Source organism: Mauremys reevesii, linkage group 7 (genome assembly GCF_016161935.1).
Source record: "Mauremys reevesii isolate NIE-2019 linkage group 7, ASM1616193v1, whole genome shotgun sequence".
In the NCBI taxonomy this organism is placed as follows: domain Eukaryota; kingdom Metazoa; phylum Chordata; order Testudines; family Geoemydidae; genus Mauremys; species Mauremys reevesii.
Genome location: NC_052629.1, coordinates 14,904,912 through 14,926,363, shown reverse-complemented (window position 1 = coordinate 14,926,363; position 21,452 = coordinate 14,904,912). Strand labels below are relative to the sequence as shown.

The following is a 21,452-nucleotide window of genomic DNA, read 5'->3' as shown; positions in this document are numbered from 1 at the left end:
TCAGTTCTCTGCCATTCAAGGGGCCTTGGGCATTGATGCACCTCAGTCTCTCCTGCTTTCTGCCAGTGGCGCACAGAAATTTTGTCTCATCAGGGCTGAAATACTTTTGTCTATTTCTTGTTGTTGGGCTTGCTATAGTGATGGCTGGGTGATGATTAGTGGCCTGTTATATATGGGTCAGACTAGACGATCTGGTGGTCCCTTCTGGCCTTGAACTTTATAATCTATCGTGTCTAGAATAATGGGAACTGATCTAGACTGAGGCCACTAGGTTCTACTGTAATGAAAATAATATATGAGCTGTCAGTGGATTTGTTTGTATTTATGTAACACTAAAGGTGTGCATCACATTTTGCAAACCACTTGGGGGCAATCCCATTCCCCCTAAATCCAAAAATAGCTCTTCCCTCATCTGCACAGGGCCGCCCGGGGGGGGGGGGCAAGAGGGGCAATTTGCCCCAGGCCCCAAGCCCCGCAGGGGCCCCCATGTGAGTTTTTTGGGGGCCCTGGAGCGGAGTCCTTCACTCGCTCCGGGGGCCCCAGAAAACTCTTGCAGGGCCCGGGCCCCTGGAGCTTCTTCCGCTCTGGGTCATCGTCGGCAATTCGGCGGGGGAGGGGTCCCTCCGCTCCGGGACCTGCCGCCGAAGTGCCCCGAAGACCTGCAGCAGGGGGGTCCTTCTGGCACTTCGGCAGCGGGTCCTGGGCCGGGTCTTCGGCGGCAATTTGATGGTGGGGGCTCCCTGCTGCTGTAGACCCCAGGCACCCTGAATCCTCTGGGAGGCCCTGCATCTGCATAGAAAGGGCAGAGTGATGAAGAGTCAGCTGCCTCCAGCACCACCCACAGAAGAAGCAGCCAATCCAATCCCCAGATCCCACAGATCTCCTGAGATCTCTGAATCTCAGAATGTCTGTTACACGCAAGGTCCATTAGCTCGGTGGCCTCATTCCATGGTGGCTCAGAAGTTCCCTACAACTCTTCGCCATTCCCTGGCAGCATATCTCCATAGCAACTGTGCCACCAGGGCTTCTTCCACATGCTCCTGAAACCTCCTCTCCCTCATGAGGGGAGGCTGCCTGACAGTGTGAGGAACTATTGATGATGTGAATTTGTTTTTATAGAAATGAGGAATGACAAGGTGACAGGCCCACTATATTGATTTAAGAAAAAGAGCTAATGATGTCTTGTGAACAACATTACTAAATAAAACACATTTTTACCTTATTCAAATTAGTAGGGTTTTTTTGTCTGTTTTGTTTTGTTTTTTATCCTATAAAATTCTACTTATTTGAAATGGATCAGTAGCGACACCCAGTGGCCACAAAGACTTATAAGATGTCTGTGATATTTTTTCAAGTTAATTGACTCAAAATAGAGTCATACTGATTTATTTATAGAATCTAACAAAATTGTTCTTTGTACTAATACTTTATAAAGATTTATAAACAATTTTTCTGGTGGGGGGTTGCTGGACAGGAATGGAGTGGATAGAAACATATTGCAAAAATATTCTGCAAAGCACCTCACTACTTCAACAACTATCTTTCTTAGAGGTTGACCTGGTACTTTGAAATATGTCCACATCCAGTTGGGATTTCACTTGAGAGCAGCTTGGTTTATATAGAGTACTTAACAACTTTATTTTAAAGTGACATTAAAACAAAAGCCTCCTGAAGGGAAAATTGAATTGTCTATGTGAAGGATTACAGCTTGCTTTAATTAGCGCTTGAAAAGTCCTCTGAGATCCTGGAATCTATCTACCTGTTAGTTTCTTATACTGCATCTATCACCATGATATCTAAACAGAAAGGCAATGTGTATTGTTTTTATTACTATGGGGATGTTATAATCATCATATGACCCGGAAGAAAACATAAAATCATCACTGATAAAGTTTTGCAGACAACATAAAAATTGGGGAGTGGTAAATAATGAATAGGACAGGTCACTGATACAGAGTGATGTGGATCACTTAGTAAGTAGAGTGCCCAGCAAACAACATGATTTTAATACACTTAAATGTAAATATATCCATCTAGGAACAAAGAATGTAGGCCATACATAGAAGATGGCGGGTGGGAGGGATCTATCCTGGGAAGCAATGACTCTGAAAAAGACACTGTGGTGGCTAACCAGCTGAACATGAGCTTTCAGTGCAATGCTATGGCCAAAAAGACTATTGTGATACTTAGATGCATAAACTGGGGAAGCTTGTGTAGGAGTAGAGAGGTTATCTTACCTATTTATTTGGCACTGGTGCAACTACTGCTGGACTAGTGTGTCCAATTCTGGTGTTCACAATGCAAGAAGTTGGCAAAGTGTTGATAGATTGAGAGAGTTCAGAGAAGAGTCACAAGAATGATTAAAGGATTGGAAATCATGCCTCTTAGTGAAAGGCTAAAGGAGCTCAATCTATTTAGCTTAACAAAGATCAGGTTAAGGGGTGACTTGATTACTCTAGAAGTACCTAGATAAGGAAACAAATATTTGATAATGGGCTCTTCAGTCTAGCAGACAAAAGTTAACAAGATCCTGAAAGCTGAGGCTAGACGAATTCAGATTGGAAACAAGATGTACATTTTTTAACAGAGGGTAATTAATCATTGGAACAATTTACCAAGGGTTGTGGTAGATTCTCCATCACTGACAATTTTTATATCAATACTGGATTTTTTTGTAAAGCTATGCTCTAGTCTAGTTCAAAAGGAATTATTTTGGGGACATTCTCTGCCCTGTGTTATAGAGGAGATCTGACTAGATCAGCGTTTCTCAATCTGGGGGTCCGGACCCAAAAGGGGGGTCACAAGACTATTGTAGGGGGGGTCATGAGAATGGCGGCTGCTGGCCGGGCACCAGCTCCAAAGGCAGCACTGCCGCCAGAAGCAGCAGAGAGGTAAGGGTGGCATGGTATGGGGGAAGTGTCATCACAGCCTGAAGTATTTTCAAAGGGAGTCCCAGCAAAAAAAAGTTTGAGAACCCTTGGACTAGATAATTACAATGGTCCCATCTGGCCTTGGAATCTATGAATCAGGATTCAAATCTCTAGAGAACAGCGAGTTTCATTGCTATTAAAAAAGCATGGTTTACAAGAAAAAATGAGCATGAAACATGCAATTTTCCAGTGCACATAACAAAGAAAAGTTTTGTAGTATATTTACAAAATGTTAGCGATGGGCCAGGGCTACAAAATACAGCTATGGATTTTGAGCCTCCAAAGTCTGGGTTGTTTGGATTCTGGGGTCATGTTAGCCCCACAGAGTCCTCTCCCTTTTCCTATGACACTTGTTTATTTAGTCTGTAATGCTTAGTCCTTCATTGAGAGTTAAAAAAATGTCGGGGTTGCAAAATGAACACACATGGCAGCAGGTTCATATTACTTACTTGCACAACAAGTGCTTACAATTATTTATACACAACTGGTATTTTAATAACAATCCTATAGATTAAGGTAATTCATATGAATGGAGCTGGTCTGTGAGCACTCACGTCAGTGCTGCTTTCAAATATCTTCAACCCAGTTTCCTAATCATTAGAAAAATGTCCTAGGGGCCCCACTGATATTGCAGTAACACAATTATTGTCTTTATTTAGATACACTGGTTCTTGAATGAATAATGTACAAGGAGATCTGATTACTGCTAAGCAAAACAGAGGTGTAAGTTGTTGGATAATGCCTGTCTTGCTAGGTATACTGAGCTAGTAGCATTATGCGTGTTACCTTGGTACTCTGCACTTATGCACTGCCTGTTCATTCCCTCTGGGGCACCTGGCATTGGCCACTGTCGGAAGACAGGATACTTGTCTAGAAGGACCTTTGGTCTGATCCAGTATGGCCGTTCTTATGTCTCTTCATATAAGTTCCTAGGCAGCCAACACTGTGGTGGTGAAGGGCAGACCACCCTTGCAGGTATGGAGGCTTTTTATTTATTTATTAAATTATTTATTTAAAGGGAAAAAGAACCCATACAGCCACTGCTCAGTGGCAGATAGCCATTGGCAAGGGATAAAGTGTATTGAGCCATTTATGGCAGGTGACATGAGCTGGTGACATTGTCACAGTTCACCTGTACAGGCTGCACCGTTCCCTGCCTTCACTGTGCTATTCCGAGGAGAAGCATGTTGTCCAAGCACACCTGCTTGCTTTTTCTTCAGAGACTTATAACAGAGTGATTGTCAACAGTTATAAGCACCACACAGTTCTTTCTTTGCAAGCCTATTTTATTCTTAAAGTAAAAGCACTACAGAGAAAGCATAGTGAAAACAATAAAAGAACCTACTTGCGTACTAAGAACTAGGGCCCTACCAAATTCAAGGCCATGAAAAGCATGTCATGGACCTGGAAATCTGGTCTTCCCCCATGAAATTTGGTCCTTTGTGTGCTTTTACCCTATACTCTACAGATTTCATGAGGAAGACCAGTGTTTCTGAAATTGGGAGTTCTGACCCAAAAGGGAGTTGCAGGAGGGTCACAAGGATATTTAAAGGGAGTTGCAGTACTGGCATCCTTACTTCTGTGCTGCCTTCAGAGCTGGGCAGCCGGAGAGTGGCGGTTGTTGGCCAGGCACCCAGTTCTGAAGGCAGGGTCCCGCCAGCAGCAGCGCAGAAGGGTGGAAATACCATACCATGCCACCCTTATTTCTGCACTGCTGCCTTCAGAGCTGGACGGCTTGAGAGTGGTGGCTGCTGACTGAGGGCCCCCCGACAGGCCGCAGCACAGAAGTAAGGGTGACAATACCATACCATGGTATCCTTACTTCTGTTCCGCTGCTTGCAATGGCTTTGCCTTCAGAGCTGGTCTCCCATCCAGTACCTGCCACTCTCCAGCTACCCAGCTCTAAAAGCAGCACCGCCGCCAGCAGCAGGGCAGAAGTAAGGATAGTAGTACTGTAACCCCCTCTACAATAACTTTGAGACCCCTCCACAACTCCTTTTTGGGTCAGGACCCCTACAGTTACAACACTGTGATTCAGATTTAAATAACTGAAATCATGAAATTTAGGATTTTTAAAATCCTATGATTATAAAATTGACCAAAATGGACTGTGAATTTGGGAGGGCCCTACTAATAACATAGGCTCTGACAGGAGCAGTCTTTCAGAACCCCATCCATGAGGTTTTCTTGGTGGTCACAAGTCCATCAGAGCTTCAGGTCAGAACAAGAACCCACTCATATGGGGCCTCAGTAGGCCCTGAGCTTCCAACCCTACCCTAGGCATTGGGACTCTCCATGGACCAGGGGTTCTGTCCATTTGCTGGATCAGGAAGAAGGTCCTGAAGCAGTTTAAAACCAGGTTATATATCCAAAGATCCTTTCTTTGTCTATAGGTCCCTGGAGAATCCAGCTTGAACTAATGTTTGCACATTTCTCCAGGAGGGTGGTTTCAATGGGCTAATAACAGATGAAATACATTAGCATCCCCTTCCTACTAGAGAAGATACATATAATACCACAATAACACATACCCATTTGCATTTTAATCCAATGGATCCCCAAAGATATTAACCTTAATTCAATAGGTCTAACCTTAATTCAATGAAGTTTATCTCAATTCCATAAGGTTTGTCCAGGATATTATAGGATATTGTCAGTCTGTCACAGACATAACCAGCTGGTTATTGAACTGTTTATGTCACAGCAGTTTTGCAGTGACATCCAGGAATTCCAGTGTGCATTTATGGACTACCAGTACTGGGACAGCGTGGGTGAAATCCTGGACCCACTGCAGTCAATGGGAATTTTGCCATTGACTTAAATGAGGTCAGGAATTCACCTGTTGTGTTTAATTCCTGAATCTTACAGGTTCAGGAAGCAAGATGTTGTGTCCTCTTTTTTTTTGGCTGTAGCTCACGCTTTTCCTTTACATCTTATCATGACAATTCATTTCCACTGGAAAGCTCTTGCTATCCGTCTCTAACACTGAACTCCACAGTATATGCAGCATTCTTGGGGGAGGGACCTCCAAGGTGGAATTCACTCTTTCTTGCAGCCCAAAGACAGGGGACAAAGTCAACTCCCATTAAAGTCAGTAGAAGGACATAGGGCAAGATGCATTTATGCACTCTGGCATCTAGATGGATGATTTTTATCCATCATTAGACTGGGCAAAAAATGGGGTGAGTCTAATTGTATCAATGGTTGGCAACAGGTTTTTATTTTAATTTTTGCAATAGATGCCCAGATGTCACAATGATGTGTGCGATATAAATACCTACTGTGTCTGGCAAGAATAGGCAGTTGGAGCTGTTTGGAATATTAAGGAAGTTGATGTTACTTCAGTTGTATTGTGGGCAGAATGACCAGAGTAGTTTTATCACAGACTAAAACGACTGCTACTCTCCATTCTGATTGGAAAAGAGGGTCTACTTGAATGCCACTTTGATGCCTCCCTTGCGAGAATGCACAAACTCCTCAGAACTCAGGGAAGTGGAACGTGTGCTGATGAAAATTAAGGGTGCTCAGCTAGTTACTCAAAAGGCACTAATGGAAAACAAGTAGCATAAGCCACAGTGAAGCACCTAAGGGAAAACTAATCTGTGCAGTGATCAGTGTCGGCTGGAGACTCAATCCCGATGTAGTAATTGTTTTAAATGAGTGTTAAACAATGAAGGTCACATTTTCGCACAAATATATGTTGCATCAATATAACCCAATGATGGAAAAAAATAATAATTGAAGCAGCATTTCTTTACATGCAAACAATATTAAGTTCTATTGTGATGTAACTTGTTTAGTGTTTGCTAATCTTTGGGAGCAGAAAGAGGAAGTTAGAAGATAAGTTGCGTACAGTAACTGACAATTAGCTCTATCCTGCTCCCACTCCAGTCGTTAGGAGTTTTCCTATTGACACTGAGGGGTACAGGACTGGCCCCATTGCTTTGGAGGATGAATGGTATATCCTGATTCCTCAAAGAATAACACTCAGTCCTTAATGTGGTAAACTACTGCTTTCCTTTATCTAATATTGGTTCTTTGTGGTCAGACTAAAATCTTGGCGAGATTTAACAATTCAAGTTTTATTTCATATAATGGGATACTCCCCTCCATTCTGTCCACTCTCTGACTGACTCATTCCTGTGATGAACTCTCCAGCAATGTCCATTGTCTTGCAGGGATGGTATCTGGGCTGGTTTTGCAGCTTCTGTTACTGAGGTGAGATTCCATTATCTAGTGTAGTGAAGTCTGAGACCTTAACTGTACTGCCCAAGAAAAGACGTTAGTATAAAAATATATTTATGTCACATTGATTAGCCAGAGATGTTATTAATGTTACTGAAGCATAAGCACAGGAAGCCTGAGGACTAGAGCTAAGCCACTATGTGGTTAAATATGCCCTAAAGTAATGCCTTAGAGTATATTTCAGGCTTACTAAAAACCTGAAGAAAATAATATCATAAAAATCAACGAGATGTTTATCTAAAGGGAGGACAAAGGGTTCCCCCACCTTCTCCTCTAGGAAAAAGTATTTTCTGTAATAATGTTCATCTTTTTGCCATTGTTTGTCTTGTAATCCATTTAACTGTGCTACGGTACTAGATTTATTTGGGAATTGCCTGCTGAGACCTGCATTGCTGGCAGATCCTATTAACATATATATCCAGTATTCTTATTGCATTTGCAAAATAAAGAATTGTGTGCATGGAACCTTTCTTCTTTTCCTTTATATTGCCAAGTAAGAACATACATACTGTAACAGCCTATCAAAATGTCAGGTTTTGATTAATCAAAAAGGAGGACATCAAAACAATGTCAGTGAAAGTCAGTGGAAGCAATGCTCTTTGATTAGGGAAAAAACCAAAGGTATAGAAATTATTATACACATTACCTTCCAATACAAGGGCATGACCCTGCAAACACTTATTACCAATTAGAGCCCTGTGAAGCACTTAAGCATGTGCTTAATTTTAAGCAGGTGAGCAGCCTTATGGAATATAACTAGTTTACTTATGGTGTAAGTCTTTGCAAGTTTGGGCTCTATATAAGGAATAAAATATATGAAAGAGTGTGAGTTTGTCTGAAGTGTTTTGTTTGTCTGGAGAGAAATGCCCTCTTCATCTATGTTATGAAGCAAGACTTGGAAGTCAAGTTCTTTTTATATAATAAAGAGAGTGGGTTTTAGATCATTTACCAAAAACCTGTGTTGAAACACACAAAAAACCTGTGTTGAAACTTCAAAAGGCACCTCAATTCGAACACAGAAAGATGCATTCGTATATTGTCAGTAAGCTGAATAGTAAGGAAATGAGAAAGCTGACTCATAAAACCACAGAGCAAGGAAATGCAGTATGCAAGCAACCACAGCATCTTCATTTGGCCCCACTGTCCCTTGATACCACATGATGCAGCTTCCCGTAGCAGTGTTCCATAACCACGAACTATATTCATTTCACTAATGTAGGTACTGATAGACCCCCATTACTGTAGTTTGTGAGCAAATCACAATCTTATTTTTTAATGTATTTATCCCCACAACACCACTGTGAGGCAGGGAAGTATTATTAGCTCCACCTCATAGATGGGAAACTGAGGCACAGTGGCCCAGATCCTCAAAGACACCTAACTCTCATTGATTTATGACTTGCCCAAGGGCACACCGGAAGTCTGTAGTGGAGTAAGATATAGAACCCTGGTCTTATGAATCCCAGGTTAGCATCCTAACCACTGGATCACCCTCCTTTCTCTGCATCACTTGTGCTACAATATTATAATTAGAGATGAGTCTGAACCAAATGCTTAAACGCAGACACTCCTGAACTCTGTGTGAGTTTAGATCCAGATCTGAACTTTAAGCCAAACCAAAACCCTGGATCAGAACACTGAACTTTGGGTGTAATAATGGTGTCAGATCAGAACTTTCTATAGATAATGATTGTGGGTAAAAAACACCCAGAGTACAAAATATCATCTTTAGAAACCCTGTGAAGGAGGTAGAGATGGTTAAGAATGGGGAGGCAATAATGATTTAATATGTAATCATTCTTCAATGAACCCGTAAGCTTCTTCCTCCTCTCAACTTTGAACTCTTTCCAATGACACCCTGTACACTCAGGCAGTCATCCTTTCCCTGTGTGTCAAGTTACCTCTGTCTCCTTCTTTATACCTTTCCTTAAAATGCTTCTTTTATTTAACCTTCCAGCGTATCTGACACCAAGGAAGTAACTACAGTAGGAAAAGCCGTGTTGACAAGTGAGAATCAAAGAGGGGGAAGAAGTAATATTTGTCATATGGAAAAGAAGTATAATTTTCAAATGTCTCAGAGGGTAACTGAGCATATACATAAAAAAAAGTCCTTTACAATGCCCTTTAGCCAATCAGAACGCAGCATGTAAGCTCACATTACAGCGTCAGATACACTGAACAGCTGGTGTGGAGGTAGCATTAACGCCTACAATTCTCTAGTGTAAAATTAAACACAGACAATTACCTTAAGATTAGTAACCTATCGCATACATGGCTTAATCAAGCCTCTAAGCAGCCTACCCAGCAGCTATCCATGAATGCTTTGGAGGATTTTCAGGCTGGCCCTAAATCCAAAGAGGTACTTCCCCTCCTTGGTAGCAGGCATCCATTGCTACCTTATGCATTACATTGCTGCTGATGGGTGTCAGTTCCTAGAGACTCACTCACAGACTCTGCTCAGTCAGCTTCCCATTGACAGTCTTTCTCAGGGAAGTAACAGTGGGTTAACCAGGGACAAAGATTAAAGTGCATCCAGGTTCCTTCCTGGCTGATAGCTCTGTTTTGAATGGAGGGACTCAATCTTGGAGATTTTCCCAGGTTCCTTGTCCACGAAGTAATAAAGTCAATTGGTTGGTCAGGGAAGAAGGGTGGAAAGAGGGGAGAGCCCCATCTGACAGACTAGGACAGTTTACTGCAATAATGGGGCTGTGTAAGTGCCTCCCCGGTGGGGGAGAGAGATGGAATCTCTGAGCATAACTGCGGAGAAAAAGAGGAGGGGAGAGCATTGCCAGGAACTGTCCTCCCTAGCAGCAATTCTATCACTTCACAGGCTGGCTTTTTTTCTCTCTCTCTCTATTGTTATAAAGCTCTGACCTCTCTCCTGAAGAGGTTGGCCTGTCATGGAGCCAGCCTACGTGACCTGCCACTGCTTGTATAGCTTGGATGTGCATGGGTGCTTCATTCCAGACAGGGCCCATAACTGAAGCCTCAGTGCCATCTGCATGCCTTGTTCCAGTTCTTCTTCCCATCCGCCTCAGCACTTTATTATGCATGTTTATCTGCAGTTGCTCTTTCTTGGCCTTTGATGTCCCTCATTCCTAAATTTCTCCAGAGAACAAATAGAGGGGTGTGTATATTTACTGAGTGAATAATGGATGAATATACGCTTACATTTACTGTGTCATGTTCCCTCTCAAGTAGATTATTTCTACATGGCACAAACAGTGTTGCCAGGCTATGTTTAAAGCTAATGAGCCACAGATTAGCATCTCAGAAGTCAATTAACAAGACCAGGTTGTTGGTGGGGGGGGTTTCCCCCCACCCAGTGACTTGTATTTATATTTTATTAATGAAATACAAGATTTCCTTGTGTGGGATATGCCCATGTTACTCATGAGCAGTGTACAGACATTATTTCTGTTAATGGCCTCAAACAGACAACTAGGTAATCAAAGTGCTGTATGTTCCTTCAGGAAAGTAATCAAACTGTAGTTGCCATAGTAAATATGTACATTTATTTACCTAATCTCCGTGTGCTTCCCCTGGCTGAACTCCACATTCCATGTGTCTTCAGCCTGTCTTATCTTTCATATTGTTTAGAAAGAAGGGAACTGTGGCAGGGGTGGGAGTTACTTCAGGATGATTCCAGAGGGTAGCTTTCTATGCTTAGATGCCTAGGAATGTGAATTTCTGTGGCTGAGTTAATGCTGCACTCGCAACCTTAATATTGGAATCTGTGGAGCTGAGGCCCAAAATAAGTGATGGGGCTGGCAATTAAAATACTCCCCCCTTCCTGTATCCCACAGAAAAATATTTCTGACCGTCCCACCCCTCTTCACACACATTTTTGATCCCATGAATAAAATGAGCCACCTAACCACACTGCAGTTCTTCCCCTCCTCCAGGAAATAAATTCTGCCTCACCAATAGCTCCTCTGCTGTTATTCCCACCACTGCTTTTCTGCAAATGAACAGGCAGCCCCCTTCCACTCTGCTCTCTACTCCTCCACCCCCAACACCTGATAACAGCTGGGGGCTTCAACTGATCTGCTTTCATCTTTCCCCCTTCTCACCATATCCCAAGCTCTCCTGCTCCCCATTTCAGCCCCTCATCACTAGGTCCCAGGCTCCCCCCATTTCCAAACAAGACCTCTCTCTCTCTCTGTCATGTTCCCCATCATTCTGTGCCCCCACACTCCCTTGCCTCCTCTGTGGGCAAGGAGAGATGTTCTGCTGCTGTTTCTCCATTATCTGGATTTCAGTCAAAATAATCTGTTTCTGGTGGGGTTTTATGAAATATAATTTCCTGGAACCTAAAGAACATAACAAGTAATGTACTTGCTCAAAAGCAAACACTAGGAAATGGTGAGAAGCAGAAACAATGCAACAGAAAAAGGTATCTTTACAGATGCTAGCATTGTGTATATTAATGCTTAGATTCTGAAAAAATGTATGCACATGATTAAGTTTACTACGCACGAGTAGTCCCATTGGACTTTCATCTTTGGGAAATTCACCTTTGAGATCAACAGGGCTGCTACTTGTGCATAAAATTAAGCACATGAACAAATTTTTGCAGGATTGGGGATCTAGATAGTTGTTACCAAGGTATGAGAATGCAGAAGTACAGTACATACAATATTACTGGAATAACAGGATTAATTCTGAAAATTGACTAGGAAGTTAAAATATTGAGATATGAAATACATTGAAGGGTTCACATGAAAAAACTTTTACCAGTATTTTTGAATGACTTTCCTTATGTCTGGCTTGATACCAGCTCCTAAATTTAGGAATGGAGCCAAATGGCAATAGAAAGTAAAGAACAAATCCCACAAGCAACCTCCTTCCTCAAGGAAAACTCATGGATTTTGGCAAAAGTTCCTGATTGGGGGTGGGGAACCTGAACTGATTTTTCAAAACTTCTCCAGAGGGTTCCATTGTCTCCTTATGTTGTATTTTGTGAGACAACAATGACAGCATGGATAGATGTTAATGTCAAAAATGACAGCAAAATGATTCTTGGATTTGTGTGTCACAGACCTCGGGGTAAGAGTTGTTGGCGAAAGTAGATTAGGAAATACTTATACAAGTAAGCAAGGTCTGTGTAAAGGCTGGAATATTGATCATGTTCACAGATTATTTTAATAGCTTAAATAGAGGGAAATTCACCTTTGTGCACTGAATGTGAAAAGAGCTCTCTGATCTGCACCACTTAAACAGCACTTCATTATTTAGGTGAAAATCATGCTGCTGTAAAGGGGCCAACACAAGGCCCTCCACAGTACTATAGCACCATATTGAAGGGAAAGAGGTTGTGAGGCCACTGATGGAGCTGCCAGGCAAGGATGCTTTGATATCTCCTCTGTGCTCTGTATGAGTGGAACCTGCATAGACTAGCCCAATATAAAAGGAGACAAAGAAGCAGACTGGGAGAGGGCAAATATGAATCCAGCCAGCCCACCACACCGCACAACAGGGGTTGCAGCTGCTATTAAAGAGCACAGGATGGAATAGATGTTTCAGGATGGGGAGGTTGCACTGCAGATTGGAGAAATATTCCATAGTCTATCCACACTTCACCCTATTAATGTGCAAGAACTCTAGCCTTATATGGCTATATTAAAATTCACCTTTAACATAGGGTCTAAGTGGTACATATGTGGTGCCCAAGGTCTTGTGTGGGCCCTCTGCAGAAGGTTGAATTTGCAGCATGAGATAATATCTATAAAAAGGTACATGAACTGAAAATGCAGGATTGCTTTTTTATGCAGTTTCTTGAACACTCTACATCAGTCAGAGGCTGTTCTGGACTAATCCAGGAAGTGAGCCAAGTATGAAAAATACATCTGAGGTTGTGGAACATCTAAGACTTATTGATCACAGTGTAATTACACTTGAAATGTAGTAGGGGAAGAAACTAAAACAATTTTGACTCTAGGAAAGCTGATTTAGGAGCGTGCAAAATGCCCTCAGGGAGGCTGATTGAAATTCTCTCATGAGGTACCATGAATTTATTTTAGAGAAGAGTGGGACATACTCAGAGAAAAGGTGGATAGATTTGTACATTAATGAAATCTAAACAGACAAACATGGTACTAATGAACCAAAATATTACACATTTGAAAAGGAAGATGAAGACGATGAATACCATAAGTAAGAACAAGTTAAACCGACAATTAAAGGAGGAAAAGAAATATAAAATGCCAACCTACCGCTGCTTATTGGAACAAACAAAGATTCTTGATTTCAAATATTATAACAATAGGCAGAAGCTACAGATGGAAATATATCTAATCAGAAACAATAGTGGAGAAATACATATAAAGAATCAGACTGTGTTACATTAAAATGACATTTTTTTCTTAATATCTAAGAAAAGACGTTGTGGAGATACAATTCCCAAGTGAGGGATCTAGTTTCATGTTGCAGTAGAAGTTAGATAGTGTTCACATAGCAATGGAAACCATGATTAAAAGATGGGATACTTTAAACTTGAATGTGATCCTCTTAAAATAAGCATCTAACACACTGCATGCAGACATTTTTCATTCCAACTGTGTAAAATACCTCATGTAAAAATTAGAGATGCATCCAAACCAAGACCTAAGCCTGTATCTGTATTTGGGCCAGATCAAATCTTGGATCCAAACACCCCCATATTCTGGCAGGTTCAGAATCCAGATACAAACTGTGTGGCTCTAGGCCATCACTAGTAATAGAAATAACTAGACTATTTTACATTTATTGCATGTAGCATTTTCATTCAAGCATCACAAAGCTGTTTATAAATAATCAAAACCTTGTGAGCTAGGTCATATTGGACATGTGTCACAAATGGGTAGACAGAGGCATGAAGAAATTAAAAGCCCACATTTTCTAAAGAAGCCATTCATTTTTGGTGACTCCATTTTTGGGTGTCCTAGTTGAGACAACTTTTTTCAGATGTGCTAAGCACTCATAATTCTAAAGTAAAAGGAATTCGTGGCTGCTCAGCGTCTTTGAAAATCAGGCCCTAGGTGTTTGAAGTATGATGCACAAAAATGGAGGCTCCAAAAATTAGTTCCACTTCGGAAAGTGTTGGCCTAAGTTACTTGTCTGTGGTCCCACAGTGAATCCATTGCAGACTAGGAATAAAACCTAAAAGATTCACAATCACAATCCTTAAATAATAACAGTGGAATGAAACCCCTTAGAGAATTAAAGGGGGCAGATCCTTCAAGAGTGTAAATTGTCATCACCGTTGACATCAGTGAAGCTATGACAACTTACACTAGCTGAGGATCTGCCCGTGGATCTCTACAGCACTAAGATATTCTAAATGTGGTTAAGAATCACCTAGAATGCATTTCTTTGTGCTTGGGGATAGAGGAATTTTAGCTTGTGACAGTAAAAACTGCTAAAACAGCAGTTCTCAACCAGGAGTCCGAGGCTCCCTGCTGGGCCTTGAGCAGGTTTCAGGGAGTTCACAAAGCAGGGCTGGCATTAAACTCACTGGGGCCCAGGGCAGAAAGCCAAAGCCCCACCACTTGGGCCTGATGCTGAAGCCTGAGCAGCTTAGCTATGCGGGGCCCATGGTGGCGTGGGGCGCTGGGCGATTGCCCTGCTTGCTAACCCCTAATGCCAGCCCTGTTTTTTATATGAAGAAAAATAGTTGTTGTGGCACAGGTGGGCCGTGGAGTTTTTATAGCATGTTGTGGGACCTCCGAAAGAAAAAGGTTGAGAACCCCTGTCCTAGACGGATCTGGAGTTCAACCTGAGCTAGAGAAAGGTGTGTTTTGCCATCAGCGCAAAGTGTGAGCTCTGAAGGGGAACTGTAGATCATTTATCCAGGCAGTATCTCCTGCTGAGTCAAGCAGAATTCTTCAGGGGTGGAGGGAAAAAGGAGGAGGTGGCTTCCGTTACAAAGCAGCAATCCCTCTGCAATCTCTCTCAGCACTGGAGGTGGATTTATGCCAGTCTAATCCTTAATGTTGCAGAATTAAAGAAAGATTCTCTGTGTGGAATCTCAATAGTATCAAAGTGAAGTTTGTGCATTTGTTTACCTAATTTCTTAATGTATCTATTATGTTTATTATGGTAGGGCCTAGGGACCAGCTGATAATGGGGCCCCATTATGCTAGGCACCATCCAAACAGAGAATCAGAGATTGTTCTGACACATAAGTATTTTCTTCTATATAGTTTCTTTTCCTTTTTAAAATTTTATTAATTATTAAAATAAATAATCTGTCTTTTGTTTTATGCAATCCACTGAGATTGGTAATCTAATTTGATCTAATTTGAGATGCACTACATTAAAAAGGAGGCATGGGAGAGAGTCTGGGAGAGACAGTCTGTCCTAAAGACATTTAAAAAGTGGATGGTAATGGCAATTTAATAATTTATGAAGAAAACACCCCAAACTACTTGTTACGGAATAATCCAATACTTCCTGCTTTCAAGCAACTTTTTCATTTCAAGTAGCATTTGCCATTTATCTTCATTTGCTGTTTAAAAAAAATACTCTGTCATATTTTTATCTTGTATTGTTTCTTATTTTAAGCTTGTGACCCTGATCTTTTCCCCTCTACCCCATGACAAACATCACACTCTAACATGTGCTTATCAACTGTTTACACTGTGGTAAATTGACTAAAAGCCTCTTTAACATTTCCTCATTTAGAGATCTCTCCTGATCAATGGTGAATTATATGAACAAAGGACTTGTGTTTCATGGTGTTTGCTATTCTTTTGCTTATTACATATGAGAATTGGCTCAAGTACATTCATTCTTTCATGAATTCATACCAAATGCTCTATGCTAAATTATGCATTGCCATGTTTTGCAATCTTATCCTCTATCATTGTTCCAGTGTCATGCAGAACACAGAAATCAGTGTTGTAGGCCTGAAATATTCTGGCCCCTCGCATGTTTGTCTTAAAGGTCACCTGCAAAGAAAAAAAAGTTGGACATGACATTTTTTGTTTCTTTTTGATGTATAACGGAGGCCTGACATGGTTTTTTCCTAGAGAGGAAAAAGATGTTTTTCCTTACTTTTTTTAATCTTAGAAATATCAGGAATATATATATTGAGAGAGCCTGATTTTGCATTTTAGGCAGTTGTTTATACCTGTTCAAAGAGTGTGCAAAATACAACTAAAACATGATGGATAGGTTTTATACCCACTCTGTAAAGTCACAATATGAGGTGGAAAACACTAGAGAATCAGGCCTATTGTCTTCCCTTTTCTTTTCGAAGGTCTCTTTGGAGGACCACAGTACAGGATTTTTAGCTTTCTATGCCTTCATTGAACGGATAGTGATATTGGCCTTGATTCAGGAAAGCACTTAAACATAAGCTTAAATCCATTCCTAGTCAAGAGCAGCCCCAGTGATTTTAATGGGAGTTAAGTATGTGCTTATGTGCTTTCCTCAACCTGGCCCACTGATTCTAAGAAAGATCTTTTGTCCTATCTCTGTTAGGTGTGTTGAGTTAAATAACAAAGACCAGAGCATCTTAAACAGTTTTAAAATCCCTTCCTCTTTGTTGCTCAAATTTCATTTCTTTGGTTCAGTTGTCCATAGAATCTTCCAGAAAAATTAACGGTAGCTGAATTTCTAATCTTAAAACAAAAAAAACCAAACAAAATAAATCCATTTCAGGCCCTCTTGATACAACATAAGGATGTAATCTCCCCTCCCCTTTTTGTCATTTACAGGTCACATTTAATTAGACTTCCTTACCTTCCCATCAGATTCTCATCCCATTCCATTTTACTCTACATTTCAGACACATCCTGTCAGTTTGCATTCTAACATATTTGTTGCTTAGTGTTTCCCTTCATTCTTTCATTCTTAAGAAAACTACAAACCACAAAATTCTGATTTCTGATGTTCCTTTTAGACCATGCTATTCTTTCCCATGAGAAAAACCTTCAGGAAAGGATAAGTAAGCCCTGGAAATTCTAAAAGGTGCATCCCAGTGGCAGCTACAGGGAAACCAATGAAACTAAATTACTAATGGTTTATGCCAAGTTTGGAACCAAACTGATCACAATAGTAGAGGAAAGGATACGCCTCTTAACGTAGAAATCGGCAGTTGTACTTTCTGTTGTTTTTCCTTACCTAAAATCAAATCTACTATAAACTCTATGACTAATTCCTATTTAAACAGCAATTCAATTTCAAATCCACAATTAATTCCCATTATCTATTCCTATTTTATACACCCCTGTGCTTCAGTAGTTAAAATCTCCCATTATGACCTCTTTGGCCTTCCGATAGCCAATCATGAATATCCAATCATTTCAACTGTCAGTCATGGGCTCTATAAAAAGTTCACACTCTGAATCATCTCTAGTCTCAATCCATGGCTTTGTATCCTTACCAGGTTCTCAAAAATCCTGTATTTCATGGACTAATACTTACCTGCACTAAAAAATGGTACCTCTTGTTTTCCATGGTGTTTTATAAAAATGCAGTTCAGGAAGTTGACTTTTCCAAATTAAAAAAGGTAAATAAATCCAAAATTAGGTCTATTTTGCATAAATTCCAAAATACAAAAGGATAAATATAGTGTGATATCGAAAACTCACCTGTGTGATCAATACTATAGTGTTGTAGTTTATTAATTAAAATGCAGCAAGATGGACTAAAGTGTAAAACAGGTTCTAAAAATAGCCTTTATCATTGAAGTCTGGGCTAAAAATCCTCATGAATAACAAACTTAAAGCTATTTTTAAAAACTTTTTAAGTACAAAAGACAGGCAAGTGACTAATTCATGGCACAGGCAAGCAGCTGGTAAAATATAATTTATAAATAGTACCTAATAGCAACTTTTGGAAAATGTACTGAGGCTACTGTTTTTGTGTTTCTGGCCAATTTATGCCCAGATTTATCCTATACACCAGTTTGCCCTATTAGATTAATAGATTTTTATAAACATATTTGTATATAATCTTTGCCATCAATAACATAGTGTTTTATTTCTATTGCTAACTTTTCATTTATGATGAAACAAATTAAATAAATAGCTATTTTGACAGGTTTCAGAGTAGCAGCCGTGTTAGTCCGTAGCCACAAAAAGAACAGGAGTACTTGTGGCACCTTAGAGACTAACACATTTATTTGAGCATAAGCTTTCGTGGGAGTTACATACCTTCATAAAAATTCAAAATTTCTCTAATTTTCTGTTCAAAAAGTCGCTGCATGTCTTTTCCCCCTTTTAGCCAAGCCTCATATGCAATATGCTTTCTTTTAGCTTCTTTATGCCATTTGTACATTTATCTCTGTGCAACACTGATTTAAAGCACTCCCTAGAAATGTCTACTCTCTCTGTAAGAACACATTGTTAGATGTAACTCATCCCATCTGTATAGGATTCATCTGTTTCCTTGCTTGAAAAGAATATGCTCAGTGAAGTGTGGATTGCTTTCTTTTTCCTCACAGTTTCAACAATGTATACATCACAAATTAAAATGTCATTACATCATCTAGAATTCTTGGTTTTCCTTTATTCTCTTTACAATTTTCACATTCCTTCCTTGTCCACAACCGACTTTATTACAGCTTTTTCACAACATTTGTAATAACTTTTATTCCATTGTGCTATTTAAGTTCTTGTGTTGTGCCGATTACCATAATATCTAATACTCCTCCCTCCAAAGGGGCTGGCAGTGTGGTAGGGGAGTAAACATTGTTAGTAGCATCATTAACTCCCAAGCTGATTTATGTCAGGAAATCCATCAGGTCCTGAGGGGAGCATTCTGCAGAGAACAGTTGCTTTTCAGTTTCACCCCATCAAATGTTTGCTTTATCCAAAACTATAGACACTGCAGTGGTCCCACTAAGTGACTTTTGTAAGCTCTCAGGTAAGGAGTATCTTGTAAAGTGGCACTGCTCTTTCCCCCTTCCATTCTTTCAACCTAATTTTTGACACATTTGCTCCCCCACCCCCAGAGGACATTACTGGGCTACTGCAATTGATTCCATATAAGTATTGTGCTCTCATTCTAGCTCCTGATGAATATGGGTCCACATAAGGCAAACAGATTAAAAACCACCTGTGTAATTTGGCAATAACTACGCAGGGCTGGTATAGCAGTTGCAGATGGATGTTGCAGGGCAGGATCTGAATTTGATCTTGTTGGTGTTGATCCAGAACTTTCAAGATGTACTAATTTATGTCTTGAGCACTCCCTGCCAGTAAGATTTTTATTTGACTTGCCTAAAATTTATCAAGTTATTGCACTGATTTCATAATGCCTCATTACTGGCCCCCGTCAGGAACCATGTAATCCTGATAAGTGTTTGAGGGACAGAGCAGCTCCTTCTTGGTGCCTCTAAGGTAGAGTGGAGGTGTCATTGAGTACTGCTGTCTATGGCAAGAATCCAGCTTGTACTGGTCATCCAGTCTCACAGCCAAACTGATATTTTTGCTGCAAATATAGGATCAAGGAGTAGCCCAATTCCACGGTTGCGCTTGTGAAAGCAGAAAAATTTCTGCATGTGTAATTAGATATGTATGTAATGATAGCCAGTTCTGCTGCTATTTAAACAGATAGAAGAATGTTTAAGTTATGCCCCTTTAATCAAACTAGAGTGCAAGCACTTTAAGGGCGGGGACTGTGTTTTTGAAGATCTTTATATGGCATGTAACATAGTGAGGCCCAGATCTAGATTGATGCCTCTGGATGCTACTGGAATACAAATAATAAAATAACAGACAGGATAGACTGTTAAAACCAGAAGGTTCCATGATGATTGGGGAGCCCCTTTAATTGGAGTCTATAAGGTGCCACAGGATTCTTTGCTGCTTTAATTGGAGACTGGGTCAAAATGTGAGACTTGGGGTAGGTCCATACTTACCCGCCGGGTCGACGCGGAGAGTTCAACTTCTCGGAGTTCGAACTATCGCGTCTAATCTAGACGCGACAGTTCGAACTCCGAACGCGCTCCCGTCGACTCCGGAACTCCACCACCGCGAACGGCGGTGGCGGAGTCGACGGGGGAGCCGCGGAGTTCGATCTCGCGGCGTCTGGACAGGTAGGAAATTCGAACTAAGGTAATTCCTACCTTAGTTCGACCCCCCCCCGTAGTGTAGACCAGGCCTTAGATGATTCCATGGCAGTTGGGAACAGTTGTGGGTTGGTGGAGGAAGAGAACCGTTTTCAAGATTTCCCACTGGAAGAAGAGCAACTATCACCAGAGCCCTGCAAATTGGAAGATATCCACGGACCATGTTGATGGATTGGATGTGGACACATTTTGTATCCACACAGGGTTCTATCGCTGAAGTAGCTTGTCCTGGTGTTTTGTAACCAGGGGTAGGAACTTTTTTCTTCTTTCCATTGCTAGACAAGAAAGGGACTAGAAGCATGGTTTCCCAAGATAGTTTCTCAAAAGCTAGGATATGGAATTCATTTATTAGTGAGTGCATTTTAAGAACTCTGGGTGGTTGGAAACCAGGAGGCAGGTCCCCACAACACCATCATTCTCTAGCCATTTTCAAGAGCTGTTCAGTCCAAATCAGCCCAGCCTCCAGGCAGCATCTGCAAAGGCAATGCCCAGTGGGCTCTCTCAGACCTCCTGCTCAAGGGCGGATGCAAAGGCTAGACGGGCAAAGGACCACTGAGAAAATAGCATTTTGGCCCTTCTCTAGCGCCTGTGCAAAGTGTGCCAAAAGTAACTGCCTGGGTGTAATAAACATGGCAGAGAGTGAACTGCAGGGGTTGGTAGCGGTGCATAGTCCTGAGCGGGGAGGGGGTCCTGGGAGTGAAGGGCAGAGGTGGGCAGCTGCAGGGCGTAGTGTGCTCTAATTCCTTGGCATGTCAGTGACCTGCAAAGGGGGAGGGGTGGTTGAAGGGGGGGGGGGGGAGAGTCTGGCGCTATCCTAGAGCCACCCCTGCTATGTCGGAACCTCCTCCGTTCCGCCGGCCATTCATCCTCTTCAGCGGGGGTCTGCAGAAACAGCCCGGGGGATGCCGCGTCTCCCTCGGGCTGCATGTTTGACAAAAGCGGCCGGGGACCCTCGGCAGCCGCAGGCAGCTTCTGCAAACAACCCCCCTCTCCCGCCGGCAGTGCAGCTCCAGCCTCTGCTTCGCCGCCTAGCCCCTCGCAGCGCCCTCCGGGTTGCACAACGCTGCCCGCAGCAGCAAACAGCCCCCCCGGCGCACGCGGCCCAACTTGCGGGCGTCACGCGCAAACGCACCGCTCCTTCCCGCGCCCCTCCCACCGGCGGTGTTATGACGTCACCGCGCAGGGCGCCGTGCCCTGTGACGTGAGGGGTAGGGACC

The 21,452-nt window shown here is 41.7% G+C and overlaps 1 long non-coding RNA gene across 1 annotated transcript; it reads right to left on the bottom strand.

Moving 5' to 3' along the window:
* Positions 1 to 6,981: 6,981 nt before the first annotated feature.
* On the bottom strand, positions 6,982 to 17,134 carry LOC120369412. Its single transcript, XR_005583153.1, has 3 exons — positions 16,902 to 17,134; positions 13,391 to 13,468; positions 6,982 to 7,190 (listed from the first exon to the last, which is right to left on the bottom strand). It is a non-coding gene; the product is annotated as an uncharacterized LOC120369412 (long non-coding RNA).
* Between the last annotated feature and the right edge of the window lie 4,318 nt (positions 17,135 to 21,452).